Source organism: Lithobates pipiens, unplaced genomic scaffold, assembly GCF_037356315.1.
Source record: "Lithobates pipiens isolate NorthernLeopardFrog02 unplaced genomic scaffold, aLitPip1_a1.2 Scaffold_16, whole genome shotgun sequence".
Lineage (NCBI taxonomy): Eukaryota > Metazoa > Chordata > Amphibia > Anura > Ranidae > Lithobates > Lithobates pipiens.
In genome coordinates this window covers 124,239,147-124,258,165 of record NW_027507748.1, presented here as the reverse complement: position 1 = coordinate 124,258,165, position 19,019 = coordinate 124,239,147, and positions in this window count along the sequence as shown.

The window sequence follows — 19,019 nt, the reverse complement described above, 5'->3', positions numbered from 1 at the left end:
GTGCTTTGGGGTGGGGGGGCCGCGCGGCCCCCCCTTCCCCAAGGCACCCCCCATGTTGAGGGCACGCGGCCTGGTACGGCTCAGAAGGGGGGGCGCTCGCTCGCCCCCCTTTCTTGCCCGGCAGGGTAGCGTGCTCGGACAAGGGTCTGTTGTGGACTTGGGGGGGACCCCACGCCGATTTTTTTCGGCGTTGGGGTTCCCCTTTAAGTCCATACCAGGCGGCAGGGCCGGCGGTGTCTCCTTCGCGGGCCCCGCCTACCTGGAGACGCGCTCGAAATGAGCGGACTTTCCTCCGCGTGTATGGGCGAGTCCGTTCATTTCAAAAGTAGGGCGGATAGTACAGCGGACTTAGTACGCCGTATTAGTCCGCTCAAAAAGTGCCGTATGTGGGCAAGTAGCCTGTTCGGAAAGTCCGACGGACAGTCTGGCGGAAAGTCCGCCAGACTAAGTAGGTCGGACAGACGGCTACGCGTGTACGCGGCTTTAAAGGACTTTTTGAAACATTATGGTTAAGAGCATCAGATACAGCCAACATATTATAGAGAAAAATGCCTCCCCCTAATTCAGGGCTTGAGCAGTCAGTGATAAAATTATTCAAACAATTGTGGGTAGATCTGCCCCTTATATCCTGTTATGGCACCATCCCTAATTATATTATATTGTAAACCACATTCTCTCACTAAATCATATATGAGAGACTAGTATAATTGTGCCTCAACTAGAAAATATAATCCACAAAATATCATAAAAGCTATCATACAATAATTAAAAACGTTAAAAACAGTGCAATATATGCATTACACATACAGCATAATGAACACATAAGTACAGTTACAAATTTGTGTAATAGATTACACAAAAGGGACAGTTACAAATTGACATAGCAGATCAACACATTTTGCAAATGTAGTTGTTTCTTCAGGATCCATGCCGATGTTCAAAAAATGTTATGGCTATTCAAAAACAATAATATATATTAAATGACACTAACATAGAATGGCTAACAAAACCTCATATTTTACAATTGATTCAACATCATGTTACAGGCATTATACAAAAAAAAAAAAAACACAACTCCAAACATGCACACAATCATTCATCATCTTCCTCTCCTCCTCCTCAGATTGCACCCAAGTCTCCTCATAGTCCGGAGCTGCTCAAGAACCCCACAAAGATACCAGAAAGAGCCACGGGAGGAACAAACATAATGGATCTGAGCACAGGGTCGTCTTAATAGCTTCATGGGCCCCTGGGCAACGTAGTGCAGTCGGGCCCTTACCAGCCTATCCCAATTTGCGCACCTACTTTCAAGAAAAAGTATAAATAGTTGATAGAATTAAATATATATTTATTAGTACATTCAATAAAATTGATTTTAGACAATTAAAGAGAAAGTAAACCCTGATGAGTTTACTTCCTCTTTCATTCCCTGCAAAGGCAATGCATAATGGACTACTATGCATTGCATAGTAGTCCATTATGTGTCACTTACCTGACACAGGAGCCAGCGATGTCACCGCTGTCCCCTGTAGTCCGGCGCATCCATCTTCTCGGTGGGGTCTCGCTGCTCTGCCGCTGTCATTCAGTGAAGCCGCGATGACGTCACTCCCACGCATGCGCACGGTAGCCGACACACGCGGCATCTTCGTCTTTGGCAATGCTGCGCTCAGTGCGCCTGCATGCCGCTGTCTACAGCGCATGCGCCGTAGACAGTGGTGCCTGTCTTTTGGCAAATATCTCCTAAACCGTGTAGGTTTACGAGATATTTCTTGGACCTACAGGTAAGCCTTAATCTAGGCTTACATGTAGGTCAAAGTGTGTTGTAAGGGTTTACAACCACTTTAAACATGACATAAGTGAAAGACTAATTAACACAAAGGGCACAGTACAGGGGGAAGTCAGAAGGGCACAATACTGGGATCAGGAGGGCGCAGTACAGGTTCCAAGAAGATGTACAGAACACTGTCATCCTGGGACAGCTTAATAAAAAGCGTGACTGTCCCATCAAATCTGGGACAGTTTGCAAGTATGATGTAATGTAAGATTTTCATGGGGCCCCCATGCAGGTGTGACCATGCATTAAGACAGCCCTGGCCAGAGCAGCTGTCTTCCAAGGCTGTCATAGTTAACAGCTGCCACTGAAAAAAGTTACTCTGCTTCCCCGGCCCCCTTCTGTTTCCTCCACCATTTATATTGTTTGTATTGCTACTCTCACACAATGCATAGTGTTCTGTGAATGGGCAGTGGAGATCCTGTCATTCAAGTGCTTCTCTTTCATTCACAGAACAGGATGCATTGTGGGAGAACAGTAATATGAGTTTTGTGAATGGCAGAGGGTGGTGCATCTTTTCTCAGTTGCAGAGGCTGCTTTTAACTCTAAAGGGGAGTTCCGCCCAAAAGTGGAACTTCCGCTTTATGGATTCCTGACCCCCTATCATGCCACGTTTGGCATGTAATTTTGTTTTGGGGGAGGGGAGTGGGTACCTAGTTTTGACAGGTACCCTAGTCCCACTTCCGCTCGGGCCACCTAGGGGGCTTGAACAGAAGTTCTACTTTTCCCCTACCTCCCTGCAATTTTCTGGGACACATCACAGGTCCCAAAAAAAACCCCAGGCCATTCAGGATGCACAGAGCAACACGCACATGTGCAGCGCGCACCCGGCTGTGAAGCCACAAGCTGTCACAGCTGGGTGCCCACACTAGTGATGCAGACGCCAGGGAGAGAACTGAGGTATGGGTGGCCGTATAGCTGGATCGTGGGACATGTGAGTGTGTGTGTTTATTAAAAGTCAGCAGCTACACTTTTTGTAGGCGCTGACTTTGAATAAACACGAAAACGGCCGGTACTCCACTTTAACAGCTCCAGAAGATAGCCACTTAGAGAGTATCCAATAGTTCTAAAGGAGACACTTAGTGGAAAATTTTTATCAGAGGCAGCAGCCTGCAAGCGGGGCCGGACTGGCCTATCGGGATACCGGGACATTTCCCGGTAGGCTGCCTGCCCTGGGGCCGCTTTAAGCTATGCTGTGGCTGCAGTGTAGCTCAAAGCAGAGTGCCGCTGTGTTACCAGACTCAGTGTGAAGTCTCGCTGTGACAAAAGTCCCACCCTCCTCCTAGACCAGCTTGTGCAATAGACACTCTATTACACGAGCTGTTCTAGGAGGGGGGCGGGACTTTTGTCACAGCAAGACTGAACCTTTCACACTGAGCTCCGTGACAAAGATGCGCACTGTGCCTGTACATAATACACTGGTACTAACTGTGAGGCGGCAATGATTAGCACGGTAAGACAGCAATGATGGGCACAGTAAGGCTGCAATGATGGGCACAGTGATGCTACATTGGTTGGCATGGTGAGGCGGCAATGATGGGCATGGGGAGGCGCCAATGATGGGCATGGGGAGGCGCCAATGATGGGCACAGTAAGGCTACAATGATGACCACGGTGATGCTGCAATGATGGCCACGGTGATGCTGCAATGATGGGCACAGTGATGCTACATTGATTGGCATGGTAAGGCGGCAATGGTTGGCACGGTAAAGTGGAAATGATAGGCAAAGAAAGCCTGCAATGATGGGCATGGTAAGGCGTCAATGATGGGCATGGTGATGCTACATTGATTGACAGTGAGGTGGCAATGATTGGCATGGTAAGGTGACAATGATGGGTAAAGTAAGGCTGCAATGATGGGCACGGTGAGGCGGCAATGACGGGTACAGTGAGTCTGCATTGATTGGCATGGCGAGGCAGCAATGATGGGCACAGTAAGGCTGCAATGATGGGCACGGTGAGGCGGCAATGATTGGCATGATGAGGCAGCAATGATGGGTACAGTAAGGCTGCAATGATGGGCATGGTGAGGCCCCAATGATGGGCACAGTAAGGCTGCAATGATGACCACGGTGATGCTGCAATGATGGCAACCGTGATGCTGCAATAATGGGCATGGTTAGTGGCAATGATGGACACAGTGATGCTACATTGATTGGCATGGTGAGGCGGCAATGATTGGCATGGTAGGGTGACAATGATGGGCAAAGTAACACTACAATGATGAGTATGGTGAGGCTACATTGATTGATATATATATATAGCGCTATGTGATCTATATATAATACACTCTTCAAATGATGTATAGTTTTCCCTTTTGTGAACAAGAAAATAATTATGCTTTGTTGGGTTGGTATAATAATGCTATGGGGCTGGTATTAAATTATTTACAGGGCTGGTTTTTATGCCCAGTCCGGCACTGCCTGCAGGTAAGTGTAAGAACACGGTCACACAAACACTATTACACATAACTAAGGTATTTGTTCCTAGATCCCAAAAACAAGAAACTAAACTTCAGCTTTCAGACTTGCTGACAATGAAAGATATGATATATATTAAATACAGGATCTAGCCAGCTTCCTGCTTTCCAAGTACATACGCCTACAGTTAGTGGGATTTTTAAGATATCAGAAAAGAGTTTTGCATAATTACATGACTATCAGTTAAAACAATAAATGTTTATTTTAAGAGAGCACAGAATGTTCTTAAAACCAAGTACACGATCAAATATACAGTATGTGCTCTAAAATATGTTGATACATAATAAAAAAGGGATGCTACACTTCCTAGTTCATATCTCCTATCACCATGTTGCAAATATTGTCATTACAGTGCCTTGATAAAGTATTCATACCCTATTAAACTTTCCACATTTTGTCATGTTACAACCAAAAAACATAAATAAATGTTATTGGGATATTATGTAATAGACTAACACATAGTGGCACATAATTGTGAACTGGAAGGAAAATAACTGGCTTTAATTTTTTTAAATAAATACATACATTTGTATTCAGCCCCCGGGTCAATACTTTGTAGAACCACTTTTTGTTGCAATTACAGCTACAAGTCTTTTTGGGGATGTCTCTACCAGCTTTGCACTGGGTCATTCTAACACATGAATATACTTTGATCTAAACCATGCTATTCCACTGTATATACATAAAGATATGAGGTAGCTAATCTAAAACACACATAACACCAATGAGATGTCATATATCCAAATATACAGTACATGTATTTACATATTAAAGTGTTACTAAACCCACAACAGTAAAATCAGTCTGTATATGCAGTAAAGCAGGGGTCTCCAAACTTTCTTAACAAAGGGCCAGACTTTGAGAGGGCTAGACTGTGACCAGCGGAAGTAGAAAATGCCCTGACGTTAATGGGCATAAAGAATGTCTTATCACTGATATCAAAAAGAATAGTGCCCCATTGTTGGTATTAGGGAAGAAATAGTGCCCCATCATTGGGAGGAATAGTGCTTCAAAGTTAGTATCAGGGCAGCGAATAGTGCCCTATCATTGGTGTCAGTGGAAGGAATAATGCTTCATTATTGGCGTCAGTGAAAAGAATAGTGCCCTATTGTTGGGGTCAGTGGTAGGAATATTGCTCTATTGTTGGTACCAGTGGGAGGAATTATGCTCCATTGTTAGTCTAGAAGGAATAGTGTCCTGCATTAGTGTAAGGAATAGTGTCCCAAGGGCCTGATAAAGGCAAGCAAAGGGCCACATTTGGCCACCAGGCTGCACTTTAGAGACCACTGCAGTAAAGCATGTTTGTTATACTGACTGTGGAACCTAAGGGACTAATCCTCTGCATTGTGAACAAAGGCTGTTTTGGTCTTGTCTTCTCTAAATCTCCCCCTTCTTCCACAATCCCCAAACCATCTCCCGAAAGAACAGAGCCTTGGGGTAATCTGCACATGCTCAGTTTGGTGTGTATTGCTAGAGTTTTTTTTCTTGGGAGGGTGCATGTGATCATCACAGGGCCAATCCGCACTGTCCAGACAGAAGATCAGGGGTTCTGCAGCCCCATAGGCCAATTGGGGGGGAAAAGAAAACTACAAGCTTTAACCAGAAACTGATAGAAGTCCCAAGGCTGCTTTAACTACTGATGAGAAAAATGAAAGGGGAAAGGAGAGGTAACAAACCTTGGGACTTTTAAGGTGTTGGGTAGGGGAAATAGACAATTACAAAATCGATAAAATTCAGTATTTATTACAAAGATAAAAAAACATGAGAACAATATTTCATCCACATCAAAAATTGTTTGATCTACAGAAGGGCATACAAACAGAGCACTACTGCTCAACATGTTTTGCTCTATAACGCTTCATCAGAAGATTCCAGTGTGGCATATTATATGCTATAGACAACAAAGAGATTGGAATAAGTGCTCTTGTAAATTTGTTTCGAAACAACAAAACAATATTTATTAACTATGTTGGCATATAATAAATATGCATGTGTTCAAATTTTTGAAGGTAAGATCAGTTACAATTTATTTTTCTTTTTTTTCTCGTTTGTACATTATAAATATACCAAATATGACCAACTATTGTGGTAACGCATTTGAAGGACTTATGGACCCAATCCACAGGTCCCAAAATGCGGCTGGTGGAGGTCTCTCAAAGGACCATTTCATTCTCAGACTCCAGAGAATGCTAGAAAAAAAAATCCAGGATTTACTGGAATAAATGGTACTTTGTAAAATATATTGAAGATAAAATTTCCCCTTGGGGCCTTAGAATACAAATTTTCCCCAATATCAATAAAATAGAACCAGAGTTCAAACAAAGTTGGGAAGAAAACTTACAATCTTACTCCATCAAACTGATGGATTTACTATGTTACCATTATAGTACTGAACTAGCATCTCTTAACAAAGAGATGGAAAAATTATATGAGGACAATGAAACAATTACCTCTGATGTCCTTTTCTCTACATGAGAAAGTACATTAAAGGCGAGCCTTGAAACATATGTTGCCCAAATGCTCAAAACCAAAGAAAAGAAATTCATGAGAGACAAACTTTCTTATGACAATAGTCTGGACTATAATTGGGTCCCAACTAAAAATAGGAGACGTAACAATAATAGGCGCACTCCTAAGGAACCTCTCATTGAACCTAATGTTTCTGACACTTCTTCCGTTTCCTCCTCACAGGAAGTTGATCATACACTGAGCACTACGACACCAGAATTCTCCAAAACGTACTAATGGTAAAGATATCACACAATTGGGAACTTCAAAATGTTTCCCCACTAGAAGTCGAGCACCAATTAATACCAGAGCACCAGCTGCAAAAACTTCTGTGTCTTTAACTGCACAGGGTCTTGAACCTACTTTGAGCACTAGCACCGTCAATTCATCACCAACACTAACTCTTTGTCAGAAACCATGAACCAGACTGAGACAGAAGGACAGTAAAATCACACTTGTTTATTAATAAAAATAAAAAGGTAAATAGAGTAAGTGTAGTCAAAGCATAGCCAGAGTCCAGTAACCGGATCGGGTAGTCAGCCAAGTCAGAGTTAAGTAACCAGATCGGGTAATCAGCCAGGCCAGAAGTCAGGGATCCAAGTATAGGAACAGCAAGCAGGATAAGGAGCAGAAGGGATGTCAGCATAGCCAGTCTTTAAACAGGAATGCAGGAGATGGTTTCTTGTGATGTGACCAGGGAAAAGGCAGAGATTGACTTAAGTAGGCAGGATTAACGAGCAGAATCACCAACAGCTGGGTAACTGGAGAGAGATGGGAGTTGCCAATTAGCTAACATCTGAGTGGCTTGCTCAGAGAAGGAAGGGCTGAGCCCAGCCCTGACACTCCTCACATTCAGGTAATGACATTATCACACAATCGGATTTTCGTCCAGCACTGTTCTTTTCACAACCGGTGCCCGACCTAAATAAAACGGGAAGTGCATCAGAAACAACAGAAGAACAATTTGAGGTAATTAATTTATCCTAAGTTGTGCTTACAGCTGATCAGATTTCGGTTTTGAAACTTGGTTTAACTTTTTGTCCGATACAAAGAGTTAATCAATTTGAACTGCTTAAAGAACTGAATCTTTTTTTGCGAAAAACGATATTCAAGATTCTATATGATAGACCACAACCATTGACTCAGACTCAGCTGTTGACTAATCCCGTATGGAAAGAAATAACCATTAGTGACATAAAAGCCATGGAGGATCTTATGGAATTATGGGACGAGAGACATGTAGATGCAACTGAATATTTGGAAGCTGAGCTTCTTCAGTCTGATCAGACCACTGTCTTTACATCCCCAGTCCCTCCTTTCATACTATCAATACCAAAAGATAATAAACCAAAATCTAAAACCTTTCCAACTCTACAGGGTAATCCCTATGCGTGGGCTTTCACCCAACAAGTAACAAACGACATCTGTAAAACCTAATGGAAGGGATTATCCAAATCAAATTTAATGCCAGCACAGAAAGAGGCATTAACCTCCCTGCAACAGTATAAGCATCTGATTATTAAACCATCAGACAAGGGAGGCAGTTTGGTTATAATGGAAAGTCATCAATACGAGTCGATGGTTTTGAGGTTATTACAGAATAGTGAATGGTACAAGAAAGTACCGGAGAGCCATGTAAATTACATTGCTCTCTGCTACAGACAACTAATCGGTTCAGCCTACCGTCATGGACTTAACAAGAAAACGTGGGAATTTTTTGAATGTCCCAGCACCTAGGACACCAACCCTGTATGCCCTGCCTAAAATCCACTAAAACTCCACCAATCCACCCGGACGCCTCATAGTGTCAGGAAATGGCTGCCTCACTGAACTTATCGATGATTTCCTCAGACCCCATGTTGAGGGCCTGTCATCCTATTTGCAGGACACCAGTGATCTACTTAGGACTTTGGACAGTATCACTGTCCAGAGGCATCTTGGCTGGTGGCACTTGATGTTGATGCCCTCTACAACTCCAACCCCCATGATTTGGGCATTGGAGTTGTGGAGGGCTTCATCTCTGAGAATGATGGGGTGCCTAAGGCCTACAACTGGTTCATTTTGAATTTGCTCAGATTTATATTGACTAACAACATTTTCTATTTGGACGCTCCCACTACCTCCAGGTACAGGGGGTGGCTATGGGACCAAGTGTGCCGCCTCCTATGCCAATCTGTATCTGGAGGAGTGGGAGCGTAACCTTTTTTTATAGAGACGATATACAGTTGTTCTTTGAGCAGATATCAATTTGGAGGCGCTTCATCGATTACATGTTTTTTTGTTTGGACGGGAAGCAGGACTGATCTGCTTGCTTTCTTTGATAGTTTAAAGCAGAACCGCATTAATCTAAAGTTCAACATGAAAATTAATCAGCAAAAATTAACCTTTCTGGATATACAAATATTGTTGAATCCAGATGGAAGCATTGGATCCACATTATTCCGCAAACCATCGGCAGGAAATTCCCTGCTCCATGCCACCAGTTCCCACCCTACTTCTGCGATAGCCAGTGTGCCTTATGGGCAATATTCAAGGCTTAAGAGGAATTGCAGCGAGAGCAGCCAATTTGAACTAGAGGCAAAAGCACTCCAGACATGTTTGAAAACAACGAAGCTACAGCAGCAAATGCCTTAAAAAATACCTATCTCAAGGCAAAGAGCCAAGATAGATCCTCCTTGATACATGGGTATTGAGTCCCTAAAGCCAGGTTGATTACCTGTTTTTCTGGTCAGCACCAACAGGTGCGTGATATCATTCAGAAATATTTGTATATCCTTATGGGTGATGCTAGTATTTCTAAAAATCTCAAAGAATATCCTGAAATTACCTTCAAGCAATCTCGATCCCTGAGGGATCATTTTGTGCACAGTCAGTGCCAGTAGAAACTTCTGGGGATGCAAAAGGGACCAGACCTTGCCTTACCTGTGCTGTATATGTGTATATTTTCTTCCAGATATAAAGTCCAGATTGTACCTTGCCTGACAGCTGCTAATTAATTGATCATGCTGAATTTATATTTGGCTCGATATTATGTTATAATATATATTCTAATATATTATTTCAATGTTTTTCTATATTAAATTGATCCCATTTAAATTGTTATTCAATTTACCCGTTGTGCACTTTATTCCCATTTATGGTTTGATTCCATTCTACTGCTTGCACAGACGCCCCGGGCACCAGTTGGGCGGATTTCCCATCAATAATCTGCCCGATTCAAGCCCGACTGGGTTTTAGTCCCAATCTTGCTCATTAGTCTTTAGCCTTTACCCCCCTCTTTTTCCTCTGTATGGCAGATTCGGGTTGAAAATGCCTTTGGCCACTCCTCTCTGTCTACGTAGGCTATGTCCCCAATTCTATCCATCAGTTATGGGCATTAGTATTTTCCAAAATGGCGACTGCATACATGACGTGCCTGAGCGTCACACCATGTGGGCCGCCATCAGCAATGATGCATGGGCACGGGCATCCCTACTTCACGTCCGTGACCGGGTGGTGATGTCAGATGCTGCTGGGTTGGAGGAAACCTATGAATGTGGTTTCATGCCGCTACTATCTGTCAGAGGCGGTCAGTGAGAGGGAGAGGCAACATCTCTCCCACTTTTCTCCATGTTTCCCATTCTCCCTATGCTCCCTATGCTAGTAAGTTCATCTCGCCTTATATGGATACTGCATTCCTTTCATATGATAGACATTGCGTTAGCTCATATATACTGATGGGGCATTACCTCATGTTTTTGGTGTATTATTTTTTAGATCTTTTGTGGAAGCATTAGCTTCTGAACTATTCTACCCTATATGGAGTCCCTTTCACTGTGCTTGACGTTATGCTGGATAGTAACTTAGACCAGCAAGACCAACCAAGTTACAAATTGATTCAATCTTTTTCAATGTGATCAAGGTAATTTCATTCATTACAATCTTTATTCAAACTATTGTTGAATACAGCTTTTTTACTTTTACTCTCCAAATTGATTAGACATACATATTTTTGTTTCCTTATAGGGATTTTGTACTAGTTCATTTTCCTTCTGCCAACACTGGAGGATATTTCTATAATGACATGTCCCGTGCACATATGGGATATATCTTTTTATTTAACCCTTTGATGACTATGCCTATTTGGTGTTTACAAGTTAAAGAGGGATTCCACCAAAAAAAAAATATTAAAAGCCAGCAGCTATAAATACTACAGCTGCTGACTTTTAATAAATGGACACTCACCTGTCCCGGGTTCCAGCGATGCCGGCAGCCGAGGCCGATCGATCGCTCGGCTCTCGGCTGCTGCAGTCACCATTCTAGGTGAGGGAATCAGGAAGTGAAGCGAATCGGCTTCACTTCCCAGTTCCCTACTGCGCATGCGCGAGCCGTGCCGCGCAATAGGAAATCTCCGCGCTGTCACTGGGACCCGTGTGTGTCTCAGCAGACAGCGCGGCAGGGCAGGAAATGGCGTAGACTCTCACGGGAGTCTATGCCCGGAAGTGGGTGAAAATACCTGTCTTTGACAGGTATCTCCACCCCCCTCCCCCCTGAAAGGTGTCAATTGTGACACCGGAGGGGGGGGAGGGATCCGATCAGCGGAGGTTCCACTTTAGGGTGGAATCCCACTTTAAAATCCATATTTTTTGCTAGAATATTACTTAGAACCCCCAAACATTATATACCGTATATATAAATATTTTACAAGAGAATATTGAGAATAAAATGACGATTGTTGCAATATTATGTCACATGGTATTTATGCAGTGGTGTTTTAAATGCAACTTTTTGGGAAAAAATACACTTTCACGAATAAAAAAAAAAAAAAAAAGGAAAGTTAGCCCAATTTTTTTGTATAATGTGAAAGATGATGTTACACTGAGTAAATAGATGCCAAGTCACGCTTTATAATTACACGCACTCATGGAATGGCGACAAACTACGGTACCTAAAAATCTCCATAAGCGTTGCTTTAATTCTTTAATTTTTTCTTACAGTTACCAGGTTAGAGTTACAGAGGAGGTCTAGTGCTAGAATTATTGCTCTCGTCCAGGAATACATCACATGTGTGATTTGAACACAGTTTACATATGCGGGCGCGACTTCCATATACGTTTTCTGAATACTGTGTGTTTTTTTTAAATCCGGTGCCATTGGCAGCCGAGTAAACAGGAAGTGACGTTGTGTCATCGCTTCCGTGTTTACATTCAGGAGACTGGAACAAAGCCGTTGCCGGCTTCGTTCCAGCCTGTCACTAGGCACTGGAACTGCCGGATCGTGGATCAGGTCTCCCGGTGGGATGGGAGGCCCGGTCAGAGCGGCAGGAGGGTGGGATGTCCCCAGCACTCCTCCCGGATAACAGCTGAGCAGCTTTTATCCACATCGGTTGTTATACCTAAAAGCTGATCGCCCACTCTAAAAAATGGTACCAGAATGATCCTGCAGCTACGGGCATCATCCTGGTATAACCCCCGAAAGCCGAGGCTGCATATCTGCGTACGCTCAGCGGGAAGGGGTTAAATTTCAAATTGTTTATAAATCTATAGCACTTTTGGTAAGGTTAATTTTTCTCTATATTTCTCCATTTATTATATGCCAACATAGTTGATAATTATTGTTTTGTTGTTTCGAAACAAATTTACATGAGTACTTATTGCAATCTCTTTGTTGTCTATAGCATATAATATGCCACACTGGAATCTCCTAATGAAGCTTTGTAGAGCGAAACATGTTGAGTGGTAGTTTGTATATCTTTCTGTAGATTAAATTCTGTAGATTGAACAATTTTTGATGTGGATGAAATATTGTTCTCATGTTTTTTATCTTTGTAATAAATATTGAATTTTATCTGAAGTTTGTTACCTCTTTTCCCATTTCATTGTTCTAGTCCATTGGGATGTGGTGTTAAATTTGATTGCTCTGTGTCGCTTTGTTAAAATTTTGCTGATGAGACAAAGGTATTTAGCAGTTTACGTTTACTAAAACTATTACATTTCCGTGTTCTGTGTACTGTAGGAGACCAGATATAGTGAATGCAGAGTCCTGGGTTTAGTAACACCTTAAGTCGTGTAGCATGGCCCCCTAGAGGGCTGCTCAGAATTACCTGCACATCTGCATGGCCATGACCTGGTGAACCTTCCAACCCACCTGACACTCTGGGTTCAGACATCCTTGTATCAATGTATGGCAATAATTAAACAACTCAGTGTCCAAGGTTCTCCTTTTTGCATTATAAATCCCTTTGGCCTGGAATTTCTTACACCAGTGCATGCACAATCTGACTGGTGGCATTCACATCATGCTGTATGTGCCTGTGGATTAGAAAGGGGAAATGTTACATGAGTTGGCAATCTAATCAGGTACAGGCAGTTCCTGAGTTACAAACATCCGACTTACCAATGACTAATATTTACAAATAGAGGGAAAACAGGAAGTGAGAGGAAATCTACCCCTAGTAAGGGAAATTCACTCCTGTAAGAGTTATCATGGGGAAACGGTGCCTTTACTGAAGCTTTATCACCAATCCTTGTTTCCACAACAACCCACATTTTCCAAATTCCAATTGACACAGGGACAGAAAGTGAGATGAAATCTTCTGATCAGGCACAGAGGCGCAGACAGCAAAACAAATGTTACAGGGGTGTTAACTAGGGTTGCCATCTTTACTTCAAGCCAAACCTGAACACTTTAGCGGCAGCATTTTTTTGGCAGGGTATACGCTATAAGATTGTAAAAAAGACCTGGGACACTTTTTGGTGGCCTGAAAGAGATTAGTAATGGGGCGCATAGCCCGCTGCAGCAAATAGTGTGCGTGGCTGAATTGTGAGTGTTCTGCATGGAATGTTGGGGTCAGATATGTCCTGGGGAGAGGGCTAGTGCTAGCAGGGGGGTGGGGAGAGTTAGATATGTGCTGTGCAGTGGCGGCTGGTGCTCAAAATTTTTGAGAAAAATTCTGGAAAAAAAACATCAATTGAAAAGAGGTGTAACCTTAAAACTACGTAGAGGGTTCTTTACTGTAAGAGCGGCAAGGATGTGGAGTTCCGTTCCACAAGCGGTGGACTCAGTGAGGGACATTGATAGTTTCAAGAAACTAGTAGATAAGCAACATACAGGGATATACAATGTAATACTGACATATAATCACACACATAGGTTGGACTTGATGGACTTGTGTCTTTTTCAACCTCACCTACTATGTAACTTTGTAACTAATTGCAGCCTCACTGTGCCCCATGAAATGCAGCCACTGTGCCCCATAAAATGCACCCTCTGTGCCCCCCGTCAAATGCACCCTCTGTGCCCCCCGTCAAATGCACCCTCTGTGCCCCCAGTCAAATGCACCCTCTGTGCCCCCAGTCAAATGCACCCTCTGTGCCCCCAGTCAAATGCACCCTCTGTGCCCCCAGTCAAATGCACCCTCTGTGCCCACATGTGCTGGGGGGAGATAGATATGTGCTGGGGGGGGCGCTTTGTGAGTGAAGAGGGCCAGTGAAAGGAGGAGGGGTAGGGGTAGGATATGTGCTGGGGGGGGTGCTTTGGGAAGAGAGAGTGCAAGGAGAGGTTGTCAGATTTTAAATCCAATTCACACTTCTAGCATTGTCTTCCCCCTGCCAAAGCCTCCCAGCACATATCCTCCTAATCTCTCGATCATTCCACATATTTTCTACCTTGTCCTCCTTTCCAGCCTCACTCTCCCCCTCCCTCCTCCATCTACAGAGCACAATAAAAAAAACGTTCTACAGACCTGATATCAGCGCATCCCTGCTCCCCTCCTCCCCGTGTGTGTACAGAATGGAGAAGGAGGAGGAGAAGAGGAGCTTTGATTCACTGACACTGTTGCTCTGTTGCTCTTAGTGCTCTGTTCTGCTCTACTAAGCTGCTGTCAGGGAGGGGGAGACATCAGATGTCACGATGCAGTCCGTGTAAATGATGTGTCTGGGTCTGGGACAAACATAAACCCAAACACATCATTCAAAAACTGGACTGTCCGGGAGAAAACCCATACAAGGTGGCAACCCTAGTGTTAAAGTGGAAGTAAACCCTTCTATCATTTTCAGTCAAGGAATCTTGACCTCTAATGATTCTTCAACTGACATCTTGCGGCACATGTGATCAGTTATGAAACTAACCATTAGATGGTTTGAAAGTTTGGTTGAGAGCCCAACAAATGTGAAAGTTAGCATTTCCGGCATGCCGGGAATGTAAACTTTTTTTTTTAAACTGGGTTTACTACCGCTTTAATCCTTCCCTATGCTATACAAAAAGCGTAAAAAAAAAAAAAAAAAAAGAATTTAGACTGGAATTACACCTTAAAAATGTACCTGTTCCAACACGCATACAAATTAAACTTAAGAACAAAGCTACAGAACAAATCTTGTTTGTAATCTGGGGACTGCCGGTAGATAGACATTGTTCCAAGCAGGCTCTGCCAGGGAGAGCCTGCTAAGGTCAACATAAAAACATTCTCTATGAATGAAGAAGGTATACACACATATTAGACTTATGGATCCCGTTCAAATCTGTAGGAGACAGCTGCAGGGGAAGGGATATTGTAGAATGTAATAGGTGTGTCTTGCATGCTTAACACTTCCATACTGCACCTATTCTGGAACTCCTCTCCTACATGTAAAAATCATCATTTTTTGCTAGAAAATTATTCAGAACCTCCAAACATTATATATGTTTTTTTACAGGGACCCTATCGGTCGTTGTAACTTTTAATGTCACATGGTATTTTCCCAGCAAGTATTCAAACGTGTTGTTTTTTTTTAAAACAAACTTTCGATAAAAAAAAAAAAAAAAAAGAAGACACTAAAGTTAGCTCAAGCAAATAGATATCTAACATGTCACGCTTAAAGTTATTGTAAAGGCTTGCTTTTTTTTTTGTTTAAATAACAAACATGTTATACTTTTACCTTCTCTGTGCAATTGGTTTTGCCACAGAGCAGCCTGATCTTCTCAGGTTCCTCTTTTCTGCTCCTAGTCCCTTCCTCCTTTGAGTGCCCCTCAGCCAGCAACTTGCTACAGGGGGCACCCAAGCCGAGTCAGAGCTCCGTGTATTCATTCAGACATGGAGCCCCGACCTGGCCGCGTCCCCTCTCTCCCCTGATTGGCTGCTACACACAGAAGGTTTTTTTATCTTAATGCATAGAATGCATTAAGATAAAACACCTTCTGCCTTTACAACCTCTTTAAAATTGTGCATACTCGTGGAATGGCGCCAAACTTCGGTACTTAAAAATCTCCATAGGCGACACTGTTTTTTTTTTTTTTTACAGGTTACCAGTTTAGAGTTGCAGGGAAGGCCTTGGGATAGAATAATTTTTCTTGCTCTAACGTTCGTGGCGATACCTCATTTGTGGTTTGAATGCTGTTTACATATGTGGGTGCAATATACGTATGCATTCGCTTCAGCTTGAAAGCACGTGGGGATGGAGGCGCTTAAAACATTTTTTATTTGTTTTTATTACTTACTTTTACACTTTCCCTATAAAAATGTTTTTATCACTTATATTCATATTACAAGGAATGTAAACATCCCTTGTAATAGGAATAGGGCATGGCAGGGCCCCACATCTCTCCTCAAGGCAGGAAAGACTGAGAAAAAAAAAAAGCGATCTCTGCCTTTTCAGCCGAGTACATGACAGTGTTTACATCTGCCAGGCCAGATGTGAAGTCATAACTTCTCTCACGGGCCTCCCAAGGTCATAGAGACTGCTGGGGAAAATCTGGTCCTCGGTATTCTCTTTAGTAAAATTCTGCCACGGGCGGATTCCTTCTTCGGCTGCCCGATCGCACGGGCAAGCCGGTAGAAGCACCAGGGTGCGGCGGGAGGGGCGGCTGAGCAGCCGTCATGATTGTTCTTACGGTGTATGGAATCGCCGGCTGAAAAGAATATCTGAATAATGCCTGCAGCTGCAGTCCAGGACATTATATGACAGCCTTGGCCGGGTAGTGGTTAAGTTATCAAATGGTTAAGGTGAACTTTTGGAGGGAGGGTCCTAAACTGGTCCCCAAAAAATACAGTAGGTACCTACAGATGACAAAAAATTTAGAATTAAACAGTAGAGCAATATTTCTCCCTCAGCGCTCATAGATAGAGTGTTATTTAAAATAACGTAAGCAGCTACTATAAAAATAATATACCAAAAATATGTTAAAGCAATAGAAATACCAGAACATTAGTAGCGCTAAACAGAGTGTTTTTGGTGTGATTGCTAAAAATTCCACTTTTATCAGTGAAAATAAGCAAAAAGTCCATTTAAAAAAAAAAAAAAAAAGCAGAAATAAAAGCAAAAATAAAAGTGAATAAAAAAAAAAATTGTCCATCACAAATAAATCAATTGCAGATTTTAGTTCAAGACGATCCTTCACCACACCGCGTGTATAACACTCCCCAAGGTAATCCACTCACCAGATGATACGCTTGTCATTAAATGGTTGTTGTCAGCATACACTGTATACACTCCATCTAGATTATCGCTCTTCACAAGGAAAGGACAAGAGTGCACATAGCATAATCCAGCAATTAAAAAGGTATTTATTTAAATGTATCCTAAAGGTTGTGCACTTACAATATAACAATATTAAAATAGTATGTAATAGCAAGATGCTGAGAGTGGTTCTCTTGCGACTAAGTGCACTCCACCCCTGGTGGTGGTACAGAGGGTGAAGGGCACAAAGAAGCACGAGTCACCAGCAGGCTGGGCAGATCTTGTGTGAAGATCACCGGGAAGCTGGCAGCCGTGCAGGAGCTGGTAGACACTGGAGCCCAATGGGATGGATGAATAGCAGAGTCCAAAAGCAGGCTGAGGGTCAAACACAGGTGGCAGGTTGCAAGTCTTTAAACAGGCTGAGGAATCTCACACAGGAGATTGGTAACAAGTCCGTGAGCAGGCCGAGGATCAAGCGCAGGAGATTGGTAGCAAAGTCCGTAAGCAAGACGGGGGTCAAACACAGGAGACTGGTAGCGAAGTCCGTAGGCAGGCCAGGGGTCAAACACTGGAGACTGGTAGCGAAGTCCGTAAGCCAAGCGGAGGGTCAAGCACAACAGAAGAACAGAGCAGGTCAGGGTCAATCCGGGTCACAACGGGTAATCAGAAGGCAGGATACAAAGGCAGGGAACACAGGAAGCTGAGAGATAAACCAGCAATCTAAAACATGGAACTGAGCAGCCTTTTATAGGCCGGCAAAGGAACTCACTTTATGTGCGCACGCACGTCGTTCCGTTGGATTGCGCACAGATGTGCACCAAAGCGCCGCTCTGCCACGCATGCGTGCAAGAACATGGCGACAGCTGGTTCCTGTTTCTTCCCTGACAGTGCCCTCCCCGAGGGGCGGCCTCTGGACGCCCAATCTGGACAGTAATTCTGGGTGTCTCTTGTGAAAGGCTTGGATTAAACGTGGGGCGTGCAGGTTACCGGAAGGTTCCCAAGAATTAACTTGGGGGGTAGCCTTTTTAATTTTATCAGGTACTGGAGCTGTCTACCCTTCTTCCTACAGTCTATTATAGCCTCCACTTTTAACTCGTTTTCTTCCTGAAAAAGGACTGGGGACCACTGGTTTCAGTAGGGATGCATGAAACACAGGGTGTATCCTGTAGGAACTGGGTAAGGCTAATTCAAAAGCCACAGAATTCACAATTCTTTTAATCTTGAAAGGGCCGATGAATCAATTTCCGTGAAGGGCACAGTAGTCTGAAATCGGTGGCGGATAGCCAAACCTCATCTCCTACCTTGAAGGCCAGGTTTCCCTTTCTTCCCTTGTCATAATGCTTTTTATAGTTGCCCTGAGCCTTCTGCATGGTTTCCTGGATCCTTTGAAAGTTTGACTGAATGGAGGTTATCTGGTCTTGTATAGCAGGGACTGAGATTTCAGGGATGGAATTAGGTAGAAAAGAGGGGTAAAATCCGAAATTAGACCAGAAAGGTGGTTGGTTGGTAGCTGTATGTATGGAGTTGTTATAGGCAAATTCTGCATAGGGCAGAAGAGAAGACCAATCATCCTGGGAGCAGGAACAGAAACAGCGAAGATATTGCTCTAAAGTTTGATTTGTCCTCTCCGTTTGGCCATTACTTTGGGGATGGTATGCAGAAGAAAGACAAACTTTGATTTCCAGTAATTTGCAGAGCTCTTTACAAAACTTAGAGGTGAATTGGACACCTTTATCGGAGGCAATACTATTGGGTACCCCGCGAAGCCTTACTACTTCTTTAATATAT